The sequence below is a fragment of the Castor canadensis genome, chromosome 3, assembly GCF_047511655.1.
Source record: "Castor canadensis chromosome 3, mCasCan1.hap1v2, whole genome shotgun sequence".
NCBI classification, from domain to species: Eukaryota; Metazoa; Chordata; class Mammalia; order Rodentia; family Castoridae; genus Castor; species Castor canadensis.
Window position 1 is genome coordinate 72,965,830 of NC_133388.1, and position 20,428 is coordinate 72,986,257.

Here is a 20,428-nt window from a genome sequence, read left to right on the forward strand (position 1 = left end):
CTAATTTCCCATACATTTGGTGACATTGACCTGTTTGATCTACACACTAGAATGTACTGAGTGTTCTGGTGAACTACAATTTAAAATGCAGGGCAGTAACATTAACTACGCCAGTGATTCTCACACTTCAGCACGCATCAGAATCACCCGGACTGGAAGTCTTGCTAGAATACACATTGCTGGACCCTTCTGAGAGTTTCTGCCTCAGTAGGTCTTGAAACCCACTGTATGTAAGAGCCACTGATATGAGCAATCCCAAGTAATTTAGGAGGGTGGATATGGGGAACTGATAGGTTAATTCCTGCAAAAGAGGGAAGGAGATGCTTCCTCTAGACCAGTGCTTTTAAATCTGGAATGTGCCTATGAGTGCAGATTCTGAGTGAGGAGCCGGGGTGGGTCCTGAGATTCTGTATTTCTAAAGCTCTCAGATGATGCAGCTGACTCCAGAACCACACTGAGTTTCAAGGCTGTACATTTACAGGGCAGAGGTTCTCAAGTATACCCCGAGGGCCCTTTTTACTAAAATCCCAGAACTGTGTGAGGTAGTGAAGGGGACTATTATTAGTACAGATTCCTAGATATACTACATTAGAAACCCTGGAGGTGGGGCCTGCCTGTCAAACAGAGTTTTTGAGATTCTTATGTACATTAAGAACAAAGGACTGGGGGTGAGGAATGTTAAAGAAGTGAGGATTCAGGAGTCAGTATTTCTAGGCACTGACTACTGATTATATTCTGTCTCTTCTTCATTCTGTTACCCATCTTTTGTTGGCTGTTGATGACATCATCAGAAAATGTAGAGGATCTTGAAAGAAGAGGTAAAGGCTGGGAGTGTGGCTTAACTGGTAGAGCATCTGCCTAACAAGCACAAGGCCCTGAGTTCAAACCCCAGTACCACCCAGAAAAAAAAAAAAAGAAATTTCCAATGACCTGCTTTGCTCTGCATTAGCAAAACCTCAGTAGGGGGAAACAAATGAAAATTACAAGCCACAATTTAAAGGTTTTCTATCAGTCTAAATTATCTTGTCATACCTACTCTGTTTCTATAGACAACCACAGATTGTTGTCTAGACTTCTTTTGTTAGTAGTAAGTGAAAAATGTTTTTGTGATGATCACTTAATATGTTGCTAAATCCAGAAGACAGAAACTGTCTGCCAGCAAGTGCCATATTGAAGTTTCCTAAACACTACAGAAAATAGAAATTATTTACAGTTAACATTCAACATTGGCAAACAAGTCATGCTATTAAAGATGTATTTGCATATGTTATATTAAGAAGCATGCAAATGTATGTGCAAACCTAGGCATAATTAATCATTTCTACCAATGATGAATGCCCCATTTCCCAGTCTCACTATCCAATCACCATCCCATTTCTTTTGAACACAGATGTATATTTCTAACGCCCTGGAATCCCAGCAGTATGTGCAATTCCCATCTTTCATCCCCAGTTCTTGTGCTTACTCCTACATTTGAAGGACTGAACCACTGGAAAATGACTCCATTTTCTCATCTGACAATGAAGAAAGTGAAGTTTGAATAGCAGCAGATATGAACAATTATTTCTAATTCTTGTTCTTAATGTCTGGACCATCTAGAGAGCTTTCCAAGAGTTCAGATTCCTCCATGACTTCAAGATTTAGATTCAATGGGTCTTGCTTGAGTGGGGCAGGAAAATTTTTCTCCTTTTTTTAGTGGTACTGGGGTTGAACTCAAGTCCATGTGCTTGCTAGGCAGATGTTGTACCACCTGAGTCCTTTTTGCTTTGGTTATTTTTGAGCTAGGATCTATTGTTGATGCCCACCAACCTGGACCTTGATCCTCCTATTTATGCTTCCCGTGTAGCTGGGATGATAGTCAAGTGCTACTATGTCCAGCTTTTTTTTTTAATCAGTTGATATGGTGTCTCTTGAACCTGTTGCCCAGGCTGACTTCAAGCTTCAATCCTCCCAGTCTTCAGCCCCTGAGTAACTAGAATTATAGGCATGAGCCACTGTACCTGGTTAGGAAACTTATAACTTTCTAAAAACTATTCAGATGATCAGCAGAGCCTGGGCACTATTGGCATACATAAAGGAGCTTTGGGCAGGATCATGGAATTTCAATATTGTTGTTGTTATTATTTTTGCTGTTAATAATTGTATTAGTTAATATAGAGGTCTTTCTACATGCCAGTTTACTAGACAACTGACAAGTGTTGTCACTGAATTATCACAATAGCCATCCAAACTAAGCATGAGGAACCTAAGTCTTGGAGAAGTTAGTAATTTGCCTAAAGCCACAGAGATACTGGCAAAATAGGCATTTGGTATTATCACTGAGTAGTATGTGAGTCATAGTTAGATGAGTCATTTAAGTCATTTTCTTATTTGAGTATGTTTCTTTCTTTTTCTTTTTTTTTTGGGGGGGGGTTTGAACTCAGGGCTTTGTGCTTGCTAGGCAGCACCCTACCACCTGAGCTCATTTTCTCCTTTGAAGATGAGGGTGTGTCCTAGAACCAGGTCTCATTTAAGCTTCCTTCAAGTTTTCATGTTTGCTTATAGAATTGAATTGAACTGGAAGAAAAGATTTTTGGCCTCTGGACCTCAAGGTGCATTGCTAGACTTCCTTTGCCTTCTTTTTATTTTAGGTTTAACCCACCATTTCATTCATGGCTCCTCATTTCCCACAGGGCAAAAATTCCTTCAAGATCAGCTCTAACTCTTCTTTCATGATTCCCTTCCCAGCACTCATCAAGACCCCCAATCCTCCAGCCCCAAGGGGTTATTCTCTGCCCTTGCACAGTGCTCTCTAGGTTGCTTGATGGGATAATCCAGCCCATCCACACTTCAATTCCTTCTTGAAGACATCATTCTTTTCCTGGTCAGAATTCTTTTTAAGATTTTGTGTTGTACTGTGCTGTAGGCAGAGTGAACTTAAGTCCTAGCTCTTAGGAAACTTCAGCTTGAATATTCTATCAGCTTACCCACATAGACATGTCACGTACTCAGTGGCCTTGATTGAGACAACATGGCAACTGTAGTTATGGCATATATCTGAAGGATGTGAATTATTTTCCTTTTGGTGAGATTCTAGAGAGCAGAGCCTCTTATCTGACTATTCTTTCACCCATAACCATCCATCCATCCATTCAACCACCCATTCATTTACTTGAATATATATCAAGTCATAGTTTTCAAATTTAAGTCACCTATCCTCAGCATATAACAGACTCTTAATTTTTGTTGAATTTATATTAACTGTTTTTATATGAATCTCTGTTTAGATAAACCTTTTGCAATCGACTTTTTTTTCTAGCTCTGCCTCTGCTACCTTGGATAAAAATCAGTTTAAGCAACAAAGTAGCAAAGGAATGATAGCTATAGAAAATGAATGGAAGGACAGAAATGTTAAATTTGATTAGTTCAAGCTACTGGCATAATAAAAGAGACAAAGCTGACATTGTGCTTTGGTTAGAAGACAATGATGAAGGCCAGGCTCCTCAACTGGACCTGTGCCCAGCACCGCCTTTGTACCAACCCTGGAAAAGGGTCAGGCAGCATGCAGCCAGTGTGACCCTTAAACCTAGGTAAAAGCAAGCAAGGGGTCACCAACAGGTCATCCAGAACCACCCAATCCATCACAACATGCAGTGGTGGTATTCAGGGAAAAAATATGGTAGACTTCTTAAAGGGAATTCTGTGCACTTGGACACCAAAAGAACAGCATGAGTAAAGGGGGATCTTTACTCAAGTCTGAATCTTTTTTTCATAAGGCACTGTTGCTTGGTAACTTGTGAGAGTTTTCACTGATGTCCTAAGGCCTTCTTAGCATCTCTTCTATGCATTCCAAGACCTCCTTCCATTAACTATCATACAATAGTTTCCTGTGAGTTTATCTGTCACTCATGCTCAACTGAAAGTTCTATAAAGACAAAGCATAATTCACTGTGGTATTCCTAAAGCCTAGTAGAGACATATTCATCCATTGAGTAGAGACTCAGTATATATTTCATGAATTAATGAAGGCAAAAGTTAACAACCTGTACCTATCAAGGTTGTTTCTTTTACAATGGAAGATGTTCTGTTGTACAATCCTGATGTCTCAGATTAGAGGTAGGTCTTTTAACCTGGGGGAAGGGTGGGGGGGGCCTATGCTTGGCGACAATGGGACAGAAAGGATGGAAGCATAGAAAGACTAGTTAAACTAAATTCCCTTTAAAACAGAGAACACCACACCTTTACTCTCCCAGTCATTGCTAGAAAGTAGTCTTGAATCTGATTGTGTTGCATTAGGATAGGCAAATGTTTTCTTTGCAAGAGTTTGTGCCCTTCTTTCTGACTTTGCATGAGTATCCAAAGAATTCTTGTAATATCAACAAATGGTCTGGTCTTTGTTCCAAATGAAAATTACAGCTTTAACATTTACTTCCTGTTAGCCAGGGCCTGGGAATCTTGAATCAATAATTTCAAAGACCAAATGAGATGGCCTGTGCTTTATAATGTGTTTTTCTATCTCACTAGCATACATCCTGCCATTTTCTTTTTGCAATCACCTGCAATTACTTTTCATATTTAGAACAGAGGACACATTCCCTCGATCATCTACTTGAATATTGTGTAATTACTCTACAGCTAATGAAACCTAAGTTATTAAAAATGGTTAGGTAAAGATTACCATATTTTCTTATAGACAGGCAGGAAATTAGTTTTTGAGACCTGCATTACGGGGTTAGTGGCAAGACATAGAATTGTCTGATCTTGCAACATTCTCCCAGTGAAATGACCAGCACATTGTAAGTCACTGACACTGTGAATCAATCAGAAATCAAATGTGCAGAATTCCTGCCTCAGTCTTATTTAAGATGATATATGAAAAAGTCATCCAAATGGCCAGTAAGTATATGGAAAAAGTGTTCATCATCACTAATCATCAAGGAAATGCAAATAAACACAAGATACCATCTCTCTCGAGTAAGAAAAGGTAACCAATGTTGGGAAGGATGTAGAACTCATACACACTATTAGTAGGGATGTAAATTTGTGCAGCCACTATGAAAGAGTATGAAGGTTCCTTAAAAAACTAAAAACAGAACTGCTATATGATCCAGAAATCCCAGAACTGGGTATACATCTAGAGCTATCCCTGGATTCCACCTCTTATCTTAATGTACACTGTTTACAATAGCCAACATATGGAATAAACCAAGATGCTCATTGATGAATGAATGAATGAATGAATGAAGATGTGGTACATATACACAATGGAATATTATTTTTCCATAAAAAGAATGAAATTGTGTCATTTGCAACAACAAGATGAAATTGTGCCTGAACTAAGCCATATACTGAATGTTCTCATTTGTAGAATCTTAAAAAATCAAGTTGACAGAAGAAGAGAGTGGGGCAGTGAGGAGGGGGAAATGAGAGGTTAGATAGTGGGCACCGAAATACAAATTAGGAGGAATTTGTTCTGGTGTCCTATACCATAATAAGGTAACTATAGTGTATGACAACTATGATATATTTCAAAATAACTAGAAAAGAGGAGTCAGAAGTTTTCTAGTAGTTCGAAATGTTTGAGGAGATGAAAATGGTAATTACCCTGATTTGGTTATTAAACATTCTATGTATGTATTGTATTATCGCAATAAATATGTACAAATATTGTGTGTCAAATGTATGTATAAATACTAAAGAAGTAGAAAATCTGATAGCAAGATCATCATTACAACTTAAAATTTGCAAACATATAAAAAATGTAAGTACTGACTACTGAGGAAAAAATTCAAAATTGTTTTAATAAAACACACTTGGTATATAGTGAACAGTCAATACACTGGGTCTCATTTGTTTTTCAAGTGGTTTTTTTTTTTTTTTTTTTTTTTTTTTTTTTGCAGTACCGGGGCTTGAACTCAGGCCCTATACCTTGAGCCACTCTACCAGCCCTTTTTGTATTAGGCATTTTTGAGATAGGGTCTCGTGAACTATTTTCTGGGCTGGCTTTGAACTGTGATTCTCCTGATCTCTGCCTCCTGAGTAGGTAAGATTACAGGAGTGAGCCACCAGCACCCAGCCTTTCTTTTTTTTGGTGGTGGTACTGGGGTTTGAAGGGGCCTCAGGCTTGCTAGGTAGATGCTCTACCACTTGAGCCACTCCACCAGCCCTGTTTTGTGTTGGGTGTTTTCAAAATAGGGTCTCACAAACTATTTGCTTGGGACTGGCTTTGAACTACAAACGTTTGCTGTCTGCCTCCCAAGTAACTAGGATTACAGGCATGAGCCTCCAGTGCCCAGCTCTTCTTCAAATCTTATTCCTTTTTCAAATGCATTCCTAAATACAAATCAGCTTTGTGTCAGTCAGTAGAAGGGAAAGTTAAAAATAATGTTATTTGTGTATGAGTGTGTGTATGGGTGTGATGTTTTCATCTTCTGTGAAGATTTCATATAAATTATAACTCTCCCAAGTTCCTTTTGATTGGGAAAGTTTAAAGTCAGATTAGATCTAGATTGAGTTTAAGAATCTTTTTTTTTTTTAAAAAAAGCAAGGCATTTAAGACAGCATCATCTATATACAAATAGTTCGTATCTTCAAAGGATATTTTGTTCTTTATAACATTCAACAGTCCTGACCATTTCAATAGGCCATATGCAGAAAGTATAATCCTACTTTCCATACTTTAATTTCTGATAGTGATACTACAGACCAAATGATCATCACAATTGGGCCTCAGATTTTTTATTTTCTTCAAAGAAGGAGGTTAAGATAAAGTATATGCTTTTAAAAATCAGCTTATCACTGACAAGTTACTTCTTAAATATTAAAGTTGCAAGAACTTCCACAAACATCACTTACTTTTTATAGGGGAAAATTCTATTATTATGGTAAGAAGAAAATAATACTAAAGTCTACTCCAGAATTGTTGAGAGGCATAATTTACCAGACATTATGCAGTACTTTCCAATACTATCACCTCCCAACCATTCTGGTTCTGATTCTCCACTGTGTATGTGAATGGTACCATTTGCAGGTCCTTCTCTCAGTAGAGTCAGAAGGTCCTTTCTCCAAGAATACTTGGTGCATCATTTCTCAAACTGGCATTTTAAAGAGGACTAACCTTCAAGATGGTGGAAGAGAAATAGAGCAGAGTGGTCACAACCATTTTTGTTATGGACATAAGGTTTACGTGGATCAGTGATATGGTGTAAAATGGGCCTGGGATACTGGTGAATTCAATTCTGTGCACATGATGTCAAAAGCATTTTTTGAGATGGGGTTGCACAACATTGTACAGGCTGGTCCCCAACTCCTGGACTCAAGTAATCCTTCTGCCTCAGTTTTTTGAGTGCTGGGACTATAGGTGCTTGCCACCACACCCAGCTCAAAAACATTCTTAAAGCAGAGTTGAATGTAGATATACTCCAGCTCTGGCATTTCTTTCCATGATGGCAAATAGTAAGTGCTCAATAAATGTCAGCATTAAAAAGTTCACTAGTTCTGTAAAATATTTCTCAAATAAAGATCTTGTACAGTGTGCATTATAAATACTCTGAGATATCCTTCTGGGTAATTTGTATATAATTTTTTAAATCTCCATCTATCCGCCTTACTTCTACCTCTATGATTTCAATGTTACCCCCTCCAGTCCTCAGTCTCATTATTTATAAAATGGACTTGATGAAAATAGTCTTTGTCTCATTGGTTGTGAAAATAAAATGATCTGATAGATGTCAATTTTTTGTTTATGTATTTGTTTACTTGTTTTTGTTTATCTTCCTTTTAACTCACCTCAAGGTAGGAATCAGGGACTTTTTCATTTTTATAAGGGTATTCCCAGAGCCAGGAACAATGTGGGCACATGATAGAACTCAGCAAATATTATTTTAATAAGTAAGTAGAAGAATACACGAGAAGTTCCTGGCATAATGTCTTTCCATGATGGCAAATAGTAAGTGCTCAATAAATGTCAGCATTAAAAAGCTCACTAGTTCTGTAAAATATTTCTCAAATAAAGATCTTGTGCAGTATGCATTATAAATACTCTGAGATATCCTTCTGGGTAATTTGTATATAATTTTTTAAAGCTTCATCTGTCCATCTTACTTGGCCACAAACCCTTTCTTCCTAGCTGTAGCTATTAATTAACATTCTGCAACATTAGTGTACCATTGAATATACTTTGGGAGATAATGAATTAGTCTGATACTCCTATTTTAGAGATAAGGAAACTGAGGTCCACATATTACGTGTCCACATATTAAGTATTTGCCTAAGTCGTGTGACCACAAACATCAATTCCAGAACTAGAGTCAAATGTCCCATCTCACGGGCTCCATTGTCCTCCCAGGCCAGGTAAGTAGTGTTGTGTGGACAGTGACATTGTACTTTGCATAAGAATGTACTGAATCTAAATCCTCCCTGCATGTTCTAGCACTGAGGTCTGTTTGTGACTTTACTGATGACCTCCCTCACATCCTCTCCTTTCTTGATGGAATAAAGGAAGAAGCATTACACCCAAGCATCATCCACCAACTGGAGCTGGTCCTCATGACTGTGCGCCCCAGGAAGTAGGAGGAACTGAACATGCAACAAGGTGACCCTTGGCCAATAGGAGATGAGAGTTGATGGGATACAACTTTCTATCTGCCTCCTCTGAGGGTCCCATTGGGATCACTCCCAGTAACCTACATCCATGACATAGTCTACGACTGAGCAGCAGTATAGGAAAACTCTCCAAATTCCCAGCCTTTCTCCTCTCCAGTTATGCTGCCTTTTCCCAGGTGTGTTACTCTTTTGCTTACTATTGAAAACATCTGTGTCATTGCTTGTGAGCCCATTAAACAGGTGCTGTGTTTCACAGCAAAGGTGGCTGTGATTCTGCAGGCAGAGGTGTGAAATAGGAAATGACATCTAAATATAAGTTAGACTAGAATGGGAGTCTCTTAACAGATGAGAGGTGCTACTAGGCTCAATGCTGGTTTTTTTTTTTTTCCTCCTGAGTGTTCAAGAATTTAGGGAAAGCATGAGAACAATGTGTTTGCAAACACGGTCTATGTTTATGACACCTTCTGGTTTTTCTGTTATGCTGAATAAAAAGAGGAAGCTACTCTGGATGTGGGGAAAGATACCATCTGAGATAGTTCCCACAGTCTTTTACAACCCATTAGGTAACTTATTAGTGCACCAGAGGCTCAAGCTCTAAGCCGGTAGTAATGCTTTCAGCCCCAGAGGCAAGAAAGGGAGGCAGAACGGCTATTTGAGACTGTGGAGACAGATGAACCCTGAAGCCTCAGCTTATTTCTTGCTGATATAACAACGTAATAGAGGTCCATGCTACGATTCGGGGTCATGGGTTTTTCTCCACTCTGGTCCTGTTGTTCCCCTGGAGCCTTGCGTCATCAGCATTGAGCAGGCTGAAGAGAGGAATGTGAAGAAGCACTCTCATCCCATAGGGGACACTCGAACCCATAGCTGTATTCCACTGGCAAAAGCTAGGCACATGGCTCCCCCTGGAAGTAAGGAGGTTGGGAAATGTAGTGACCAGCTTAGCGGGGGCTTCCCAGTCATAACTGTGTTCCATGTGAGGTGGAACATAATGCGGGAGCAGTAGCCATACCTGGAACAAAGATACAAATATCAAGAATGTCAGTTTAAGGGCTGGAGGTGTAGCTCAAGTAGTAGAGTGCTTGCCTACCACAGGCAAGGCACTGAGTTCAATCCCCAATACCAAGGGAGGGTGGGGGATGCAGAGAATGCCATTCTAGAGTCCCATGGACCTGGATTCAGAACCTGGTTTGTCACTAACCTGTTGTGTAGACCTGGACATGTTATTTCACCTTTTTGAGCCCCTTTCCTCATCTGTAAAGCAGGGATAATAAACCAATCCATATCATAGGGCAGACACTGGGGTTTAAATAGATCAAGTACATACAACTCTTGTCATAGCACCTGGTACATAATGAGCACTCATAAATGATGACCGTTTTTATTATCAACTATAGAACAATGCCACCATCTCACTTGGTGAGGTGTAGATTTGTTAGTTTCCTTCAGTTTGTAAGAAATGATACATAGTTATCTTGGTTAATTAAATTAATTATTTTTTTAGAGATACAAGGAAATAAGAAAGACCAGGAAAAAATCTGAACAGCATTGCAGGCTTAGCATCTTTCTTTTCTGCTGCTTTGAGATGTCATCTCTGCTTCAGTACCACCCGGGTTCTTCTGTGAGTTTTTCTCTTAGTGTATTTTGGCTTCCTTGCCACTGTATTTTCTGTCTATGACTTGTATTCAGTTACTGTAAGAGAATATAATGAACAGATAGATACTATACAATAAAGAGCTCCCATGATAGGCAAGAACACAGAGCCAATCCACCCAGGATAGCAGTGCCTGTTTTTCTGCCTAAGGTGAGTCAATTAACTGTGACCATGGTATTGGGGATACATCATACAACCTGGCAACCTGGGGTAAGAGAATGCTCCACACTTCCTTGTTCAGAAAGGAACAATGGTTGGAGTAAGCATTCCAAATATGAAAAATAGGATGAATCATTAAAAATCCCACTGGTGAAAAATCTTAAAATTTATTATCTGCCTTTAATTTGCTATGGATTCACATGGTTTCCTAAATCTTCTTATGAATGAGTACTTAAAAGTGAAGCATGAAGGTCATTATCTCTTATCTGGCATCCTGTTAGCTTGTCTGCACCTAGCAGACAATACTATACTATAGATAATTCTATATTATATTATATATAATATTAATTATAATATAATAATATTATATTAATTATATTAATATAATATTATTGTATTATATTATATTTATAGTAGAGATAATTCTATACTGACATTAGACTTCCTATCCCCATATAAATGATTATTTTATTTTCTTGCTTCAAAATCTAAATTGTTTCCCTTCTACCTACAGGATGAAGCTCCAGCTTCTTGGCCTACTAGTCCTGACTCATCTTCTACCCTCCTGTCTACCACTCTTTCACCACTGTCCCAGCACACTGGATTTTTCTCCACTCTCTTTCACACTTTTTTGACCAAGATATTCTGTTTTCTGATTGGAATGCCATTCTTTACCCCGTCACCACCAGGTAAATGTCCATTTGTCCTTTAAGGCTCAACTAAGTTGTTATCTGCTTTCAGAAGCTATCTTGGATCTGTTAGTGTCTGACTCCCACCACTGCCATTCCCCTATGCCTGGATGAAACCACTGTCCCCTTACCAGCCTCCCACAGCATATCTTTTGTGGTGTTTATTTTATATCCTAGGCACTCAAGAACCAGTCTCCCAAGCACAGCTGTGTACCTCAAAGGCAGAGAGCATGTCTTAGTCATCTTTTATATCCCCAGGACCCAAGAGAGCAATTCAGAGAAATCTGAAATATGGGGACAAAAACTACTTATTCTCCTGTGCTTGTTTTCTTCATAGGACATTTACTTCTAAAATGTCATTTCATAGTGGACCATACTTAATCTGTCTCACAGAAGTGTGAATGAGAAGTCACATTTTCTATAAAGAAATGTGATGAAAGGTTCTAATCTTATCTAAGAAAAGTATATGTTTGATAAGCTGTGTGATTCTCAAACATCTTATGCTTTTTCTCTTAACATTAGTGACACCATTCAGGGAACATGCTGTTGCGATGTATGTTAATTGGAGACGTGGGCTGAAATTGAGTCCATACTTCTCCACATGTAGTCAAAAATCCTCTTTGTGCTTCTTTTTTTGGGGTGGTGGTGGTGTTAGTGTGTATTGAACCCAGGGCCTTTCACATGCTAGCTAGACCCTAGCCCCTCTTCAGGCTTTTGAAAACTAATCCCTTGGCATCTGGAGGTATAATACCCACTTTCAGAGAAGTTGGCATTTGGAAATGTGTGTGGAGCTGGTATGGTTGCTACAATAATTAGAAAGTGTTCCTGGCACTTAATGGGTAGGAGCAGGGATTTTTAATGCCCTATAACACACAGGACAGTTCTGTAAACCTAATACTACCTCATCCAATTCCAGTGGCCCCAGTTGATCACAACTGATTAAGGGACAAGTTACACGATCCAGTAGAGAACCATTGAGTTAAGGGATGTGCTTAAAGCTCCCTCCTTCCCCATTTTTTTTCATTTTCTCTCTTTAGATGAAATGAGCACACACCATTGGAATCCAAAATGAAGCTCCTGCTTCACTTTAAGGAAACTTAATTCAAAGAAATTCACGATATTTTTCTTGTGTGTGCAATATATGGACTTAAGCAAATTTCCAGGGAACAGGAGACTCTTAATCAATAGGTGATAGCACTTAGTATGCCATCTTGCTACTAAACATAAGAGAGAATAGTGGGATAAAATGGCCCTTCCTTTGAGATGCATTTAATTTAATAAAATACCAAATTAAAGGTAGGACAGTCTCATCCCTATTACAAAGTAACCTGCAGAATGAAAACTGAGACATGCACAATTTCATTAACTTTCCATTCATAAAGCATAATGTACGGAGAATGCCATTTCAACATCCAACTGAACAAGGCCATTTCCATGCCTTGAGAGAGTTTAACTTATTAACATTATTTGCCAGTGTGGGGTTACAGGAAATAGTGTGGAGGGAAAAAAATCCCAGTCACATAAAGCATTTATCCTCTTAACAGACCATCTTTTGAATGAAGGTATTTTCCTTTCCAGGGGGTGCTTTATCTGTTTTGCTAAATAGTCTTAGCAGCATATGGAAAAGCATGTCAGTCTGTGACAGTGATATTTACAAAACTGGGGATTTTGTTAAATCCTGATTCAGGGTATGTACAATTATAGAACTTTAGGACTTCAGAACTTCAAAGGCTCTAGAGATCACAGGCTTCAGAGATCAGAGTTCAGTTCCCTATTTTGCAGATAAGAAAACCGAGGGTCAGGTAGATTAGGGACAGTGGAGATGACAGCTCTCCAAGGCCAAGTAGAGAAAACTTTGTGAGCTCAGGGTGTCTTCTAGTTACAGACTGTCTTTGGTGTTCCTTTAATTATTTTTTGAATTGCTATTCTCGTTTCATAGCATTTTTCTTAGCTATTAGTGTTAATACAACAAGCTCCTGACCAAAAAGAAAAAAGAAAAATAATTGGGGCAAAAATAACCTCGCAATTTTCTAAAATGGCAAAACATAACCACCTACCATTTGAAAAACATGTCATATTTCATCAAGATATTGTGTTGCGTTTAAGTACAGCATGGCAGAAGATGTGGCATCATTTACTTTCTTTGGCTCTCCTGCACGGGAACAAGCCAGGCACATCCTCTGGTGTTCAAGCATTCCTCCCTCCTGACAAGTCGTTTGCAAATGAATTGTATACCTAACATTTGCTTTGTGCATGTGAATTTTAAAGCAGGAAATGACACTGTATATTTTAGTATATTATAGCAATAGGCTTCAAGTTTAATGAGCTTTGGATCTAATGTAGCAATTGGGAAGTCTCTTCAAGCTTGGAAAAATGAGATTCTAAGCAGGTACAATAGCACTTGGAATGTGACTGTCTTGCATCTGAGAGAGGGTTTTTTGGGCATATGTAAAGCAAATTGCCTCTGTAATATTCCTCTTTCCTTTTCAGAGTTCTAGTCTATGGCCACTGACACTGGAACAAAATGTTCTCATTTGACAGGTATTGTGGCATTTCAGTAATTAGCTTAAAATACAGTTGATTTGTCCTCCTGCTGCTTTCCCCTGAGGCGACAAGTATCTGAAAGCTTGTTTTAAAGCCATTCAACAAGCAGGAAGAGCCACACCTGTTGCATTTGATTTCCTCCCCATTAAATCAGGATGAATAATTTAATAAGAACTGCTTATGCGCACACGTTTCGGTGACGGGTTGGAAGATAAGACTGTCAGCATGCTGACATTTTCACTACTTCTGGCTGTTTTTGAGGAGAAGCTTGGTTTCGTCTCCCAATAGCAGTAAGCCAGACAGTCCAGTGACCCAGAACTTTCACCTAAGCCCTTAATTAGAGTGCCAGGACCTTTCGCCTGTAAGAAAGTCCATTGTTTCTTCTGTAACTGTGGCAGACTGTTGGTTGCCACTCAGCTGACCTTCACAGCCTTAAGGTCAATTCCTTAAAGTTGAAACAGACAGATACTTGTCTTCTCCCTTATGGTCAGGGTGGTCATGTGACTCAGGTCTGACCAATGAAGCATGAGACGAAATCCACTGTGGGACTTTTGGGAAACTTCTTCCTTTATTGAGAGATGGTTTGACACCAGTAGGGCTCTAGAGCCAAACTATCAGAGTTTAAGTTCCAGTTCTATACCCCTTCTAATGCTGAGAAAGTTAATTATACTCCTAATGCTTTGATTTCCCTTTTCTGCTATAGAATAAAAGAACATATATAGAGATTTAAAGATGGATGGATGGATGGATAGATTGATAGATAGATACAATGATAGACAGATATAGATCTAGCACTTAAGACAGTGTCTGACATACAATAACTCCTATAATACCATGTTAGTTATTATCATAGTTAATAAAAAAGGAAGACATGTGATAAGCATTCCTAATTCCTGCCTTTGGAAATGGCTTTGTGTGGTCAGCATGCCCTGACTTACTGAAATCGGAATTTTAGGCCCCAGACCCAAACTTCCGGGATTCCACAAGCCAGATTTGGCCATTCGGGCCTGAAGGCCAAATACAGAGATATGGTGAAGGACAAGAGAAAAGAGGTTTATTATATGACAAAGCCATGCCACAGGAAGACAGTACTTCAAGTGTAAATAGAGGAAGAATTGGGACAGGGGGAGAAAGGTATGCATGTTAAACAGTCCCACTTACTACTGTGGCCTGTTTGGATATTATCTCAGTCCTCTTTTGAGGGTTCTATAGAAGTTGTTATCCCTGTCATCACTTGAGGGGAGCAATCTTGTTCCCATGGGATGATCACTCCTGCTCTAGGGTGCTGCACATGACTCCAGCTCCGAGTGATTGCCCTCATTTCAGGGTGGTCTGTCCATGAGGCTCACTGTCATAAAGATGCTGTCCATCAGCCCTATCTTTCCTGAATTCCAAGATGACTGCAAAGACAGGTACAAAATGGAGGCAGGGATTCCAAGCTTTTTTTCCTGATTTTAGTTCATTTGTGTGGGCCCAAGAAAGGAGTCAGTGCTTTTCAGAAAAAGCAGTTTTTGCTACATGTGACCTTAAGGGGGAAAGTCAAGAGAACTGCAAAGACTCAAGGTCTTTGCATTGTGGGGACACTGGCCCAACCCTGGGACTGCCTAGCTCAGTACAGATGAAATGAGATGAGGTGAGGTGAGGTGAGGTGAGGTGAAGAGATGCTCCCCTCAGTCTGAGACTGATTTTCTGCTCTGGGAGCACTATTAAATAGACTGTGGGCATGATAACAGCTTCACATGTGGAAATCAGTGTTTGAGGAAGAGGGGCTTATCTGAACAGTATCTACCTGTCAAACAGCAGGCTTTTTTTTTTTTTTTTTAAGCTCATGTTAGGCTGGCTGTAGCAATCCAATGTGGCAACCCAGAGACCCTTTCCAACCTGCAGGTGCCATAGCACTTAGGCATTGCTGGGCATACAAAACCATCACATATCTGGGAGGGGACAGAAGGATTTAGGGTCTAATCCCCCCAGAGATTGCCTGGGCTTCTTTGCCAAGATCACTGGAAAGCTGCCTGCCCCTGCTTCCCCACTGCACTTGAGTTTCTCCTGTTGAAGTTTGTTCTTCATGTTTCTGGGTATCCCACATCACTCCTGGCTAGACTGTTGAGGAAAACACTGAAGACATTGGTCTTGTAGAAAGACGGGGGAAGGAGAAGTTATAAAATAGAAACTCAGGGACTCTTGTTCTGCAGACAACTGGCTCTAGCTGAGAATCTTACATTTCTGTCTCTGTAGGCAACTTTGATGAGAAGCCCTAAGGATTTCTCTCAGTCTGTCCTTCACTGAGACTATGCAAAATCACAGCGAGAACAAGGATAAAGAAAGGGGGTCACTTCACAGCCTCCCTTGGTTCTGGAATTAAATCCGGCTCAGGTCAGGAATGAACTGTGAGACCCAATTGCCGTCACCTACTATGAGACCTCGGCGAAATTATTTTCAGTATTTCCAGTTCACTTGAAGATGATTTCTCTTTCACATAAAATTCAGAATGAGAAGAAAGTTTCTCTAGAGAAATTTAGAAGAAAGGCACATTCATCTGAATCATTTTCATTTTTTAAGGCTATCAGTACATTTATTATTTAGCTAGACACCCACAAGTTGTCATATGTAAGGATCAACATATTGCTATGGGCTATGTTCTTAGAAGAGACTAGAACCTACCGGAAACTTTAGGATGCTAGGATGTTGCTTAATGAATTGCCCCAATGCTCTATACTCTGTGTCTTGCTAACATTCAAGATGTGGTTCCTTGAAGAAAATTTGACTCAATGTACATGATAGATACACTTTCACATATATTGTTCAGGATGACTCAGGATTGGACAGGGACCTGGGTTTGTAGAATTGCTAGAACCAGAGCAATGGAGGCTCCTTCACACACACGCATACTCGCGCACATGCACACAAACTATTGGGATCTGCTGAAGCCCCCCTTTCAACTAAATAAGCCACCTCCCCATGCTTCCTTAGTTCTTAATCCTTTCACTGAGAAACCAGAAAAAGAGGTCACTGCAAATGGGTGTTGAAAAGAAAAACTCTGGGTCTCTTGTAACCAAGCACAGCAGAGGGTTTCTGAATTCTGGCTCTGACACAGAAAAGCCCTGTCTCTAAGTCCCTGCTCATGACAATTGCCTGGGGACTTGCTGGAAAATCCCCTGGCTGATATTAACTGCAAGGATCACATACACACCCTGGAAGAAACACTTCAAAAGTACCAGGAGCAAGTAGGCCAATCAGTTCGTTACACATTGTGTTTAAATGTGAGAATATATACAAGAAGGCCTTGAGATCTGTAGTTTTAAGTGTGCCACTCCTTCCAGTGTGCCAGGCCACATAGCACTGAGTGTAGAAGATTTACAAGGTAGGCCTCCTGTCCCCATTAGTCTCTAAGAGGGGGACAAGGTCATCCATGGAAAATAATTGAACCCTTAAATGCTGGACTGAGCGGCAGCCAGTAGAGCTGTGTTCTGTGGACATGAAAGAGCACTGGACTGAAGCTGTCAAGGGACACTTGGTGATGAAGCCACAGCCCCAGTGCCCTGTCTGGAGATTATGAATTAGAAAAGCGAGAGATGCAGCAACTTGCTTTATCCACAAAGGGTATCAGTGAGGGTCAGGAATGCAATCAGACAGCTTGTGTTACTTTGTACTGAGTTCAAAGAATGATTTATAGTTTCAAACACTTTTGCCTACAAACAAAAACACTGCTTTAAATTAAATCATTATTTAAGTATTTAAAATAAATAGCTGAGAGCTGGTTTCACGATAGCAGGTGACTATGTAAGAACTAATATGTTTGGTGATTCCTCACTACAAAGATGGCAAGTCAGGACTTCTGTTTGCAGAAAACAAACATTCACATCTTTGGTCACCTCATTGCTAGAAAAGTAATAGGAGGAGGGGCTGAATTCATTCCATCCATGCGTCTCACTTTGTCTTGATTACCAAAATAATGCATGAGTATTTAAGTTGATGAATTCTTCTTTGCTTTGTCCTGACATGTAGAATAGTTAAGAGGAAAATGAAGTCAGGGGAGCAGCTTGAGAGAAGCATGCTGATGCCTGCAATTTGCTTTGATACAGATCAAAAAAAGATGGACTATTGGTCAAATGGAGAGATAGATACGCAGGTATGTGATAAGGCAAGTCTAGTGAAATATCAATGAAAAAATCTAGACGATAGGAATAAGAGTGCTCATTTAAATTATCTTAACTTTCAATTCTATTATAAAAATTTTTATGATAATATGGTGGGGTACAAACCTAATCAGAGATTTCCTTGTCTCCCCTTTTTGATAGATATAGGTTGTTATGTGAAAGGACACAAAAATAAACTAGCTTGGACCAAGTTCTAGATATAAATAAAAAATGATAATTGTGTATGTGCTTTTTTTTTTTTTTCTTTAAGGAACCCTCATATCCATCTCTTCTAGCCAACTGTTGATGCCAGAAATTCCACTATTAGAAACATGTTCTTTTGAGTTAAGGAGTTATTTTACAAAAATTGCTTGGGATTCTTGGAGAACTACCAGATTAAATTCCATTAGACATTAATACTCAACTGCAAATCAATTTAAGTGACCACTTCCAAATAATATGTAGTTAAAAGGGTTCGAATAGAGGGGAGGGAAAGGAGAGCATAAGCATGTGGGGGATGGACTGTCTGGAGACGCATTAAATACCAACTGCATTTTTTTTACAGTCACCCTGGGCCAACCCAAATCCTGATATTCATGCTTGCTGCTCTTGATCTGAGAGAAACTCCTGAGGGAATTTACAAAGGCTTTTAAACTGCCCTTCTATAGTTCCTCTACTTGATACCAAGAATTCAAGCCCCCAAATCTTATCCCCATAGAGAACAATGGCCACCAGGGGTTGTTCATTTCTGTTTAAGTTTGCATTTTGACTTGTGTTCCCTCTAAAGAGAGGAATTTTCATTTTGTACTTTGTGCTAGTTTTCTCTCCTCACAGACACTCCTTTTCTAAACCCGGTTTCTTCAGAAAGCAGAGCCTGAGGCAGAGCTTATGTAACACTATTAGGGAGTGCACACTACAGACCAGGAGGGAAGGACAAGGGGAGTGAGACAGAAGGAGATACAATCATTATAAAGAAGTGTATTGAGCTGGTCACCACTAAACACAACTGAATGATATCACAGGATCATCTTCCAGGAAGCCATGTAAACAACTCACAGGAATGTCCCTTTAGGGGAGAAAAAAGAGAAGTCTTTATCCAATTCCTATATCCTATTGGTTAAAAGGTTCATCCTACAGGATTCATTCTCCTGTACAACCAGGCTGTATGTGTCAGAGTTGCTGTGAATCTGTCTTGATGTCAAACAGAGAAGTCCCAGAGTGACAGGTGAGAGGTGCATGAGGTGAAGTGCTTTCTGCTGGTGCTTAGGGAGGCATTTGCTGTGGTGGCAGCTGGAACAAGAGAAGCTGTGAACAAGAGTCTATCCTTAGCCCTGCATCTGACTTGAGTCCCTATCATCTGGCTCACTTGGCCACTCTGGAGCCTCTATTTTTCTGAAAACAAGATATCCTGACTTTCTTTCCTAAAGAGAAATGAGCCTAATCAGTTAGTCTCCCTCAAGATGGTGGCAGGTGAATTTCCAAAAAGATCCATGACAAGAGAGTTAATAAATGAAATGCAGCCCCACAGCTATAACTGGCCCCAAGACTGCAATTGACATCACCATCTCCCTCTTGTTCCCATTTTAGATTTTAATCACCTTTGGCCAGCGCTTTGCCTCTGGTCTAGACCGCTTCCTATCAGTATGACCAAGATCTACAGCACCAGGGGGTCTGAGGTCTTAATTGCTTTGCTATTGGGCTGTGATTGCTGAAATTACTCATTTCAATGAATTGAATGAATCAAAACACATATGTAATCCCAGCACTTGGGAGACTGAGTCAGGAAGATTGAAGCCAGCTGGGGCTACATAGCAATACCTGTTCAAAAAAAAGCACTTGTAAACCCTGTGGATTTCAGATATAGCTTCCTCTGCTAAGTTGGTATTCTGTGCAGTAACTCTTCCTTTGCCTGCTGAACCTAAGTGACTGGGTGGCAGTTGCAGCTTCATGCTCAGTGGAAAGCTTACTGACCTCTGAGAACGAGGACCTCTAATCCTGGAAATGTCTAAGTCTGTGAGGATAGAAAACACAAATTCCATAAGAAAGTCATTGACAGTAGTGATGAGTGAAGGCCACACCTATTTCCTAGGCCCATGATTAGTGGGGATAGAATATCATATATTCAGCACATAGTGCATACTCAAAGAAGGGTGCACTTAACTTGGCAGCGTATTTTCCTCAAAGTGGTGACTTTTATAAGCCTTTAATTGCCCATTCCACCTTTCTAGCAGACCAACTACTTCTGGATGCTGATGTACATGGCAAATCCTATAGCCTATATTCACACCTCTTTTGTGATTTCTATGAAATGGGTCTCCTGACCTTATTAATGTTATGAGGGCTAGTACGTCAACATATCAGACATTGTCTTATGTTGTCGTTAGGTGGTTGTGCAAGTGGAGGAACTATGGAAAGGGAAAACAACTCATAGGCAGATTAGGTACGGAATCCAATAAAGATAAATTGCTATCAGAGTAGAAGAGGTCCAATATAACCACCCTGCCATGAAATGGCTGGCTGGGCTCATTGAAGAAAGGTGTCACATCAAGGAATCATTATCAGTCTGCCTCTGGCACTGACAGAGTTACAGCAGCCTTGTAAGATGGAATCCAGACTTTTGGGCCCATGCAAAGGCTCCAGCTTTGCTACCTTGGTCACTC

The 20,428-nt window shown here is 39.8% G+C and overlaps 1 long non-coding RNA gene across 4 annotated transcripts in view; it reads left to right on the top strand.

The window, feature by feature from the left end:
* LOC141421597 (uncharacterized) overlaps positions 1-20,428 on the top strand; it is a 93,980-nt gene that overhangs the window by 36,038 nt on the left and 37,514 nt on the right. For 3 of the 4 annotated variants that reach the window (XR_012446198.1, XR_012446196.1, XR_012446197.1), the window contains exons 3-4: positions 8,479-8,759; positions 10,911-11,085. This is a non-coding gene — a long non-coding RNA (uncharacterized lncRNA). Of the gene's footprint in view, positions 1-8,478; positions 8,760-10,087; positions 10,205-10,910; positions 11,086-20,428 lie in introns of all 4 variants that reach the window. The other variant, XR_012446199.1, reaches the window with a different exon arrangement.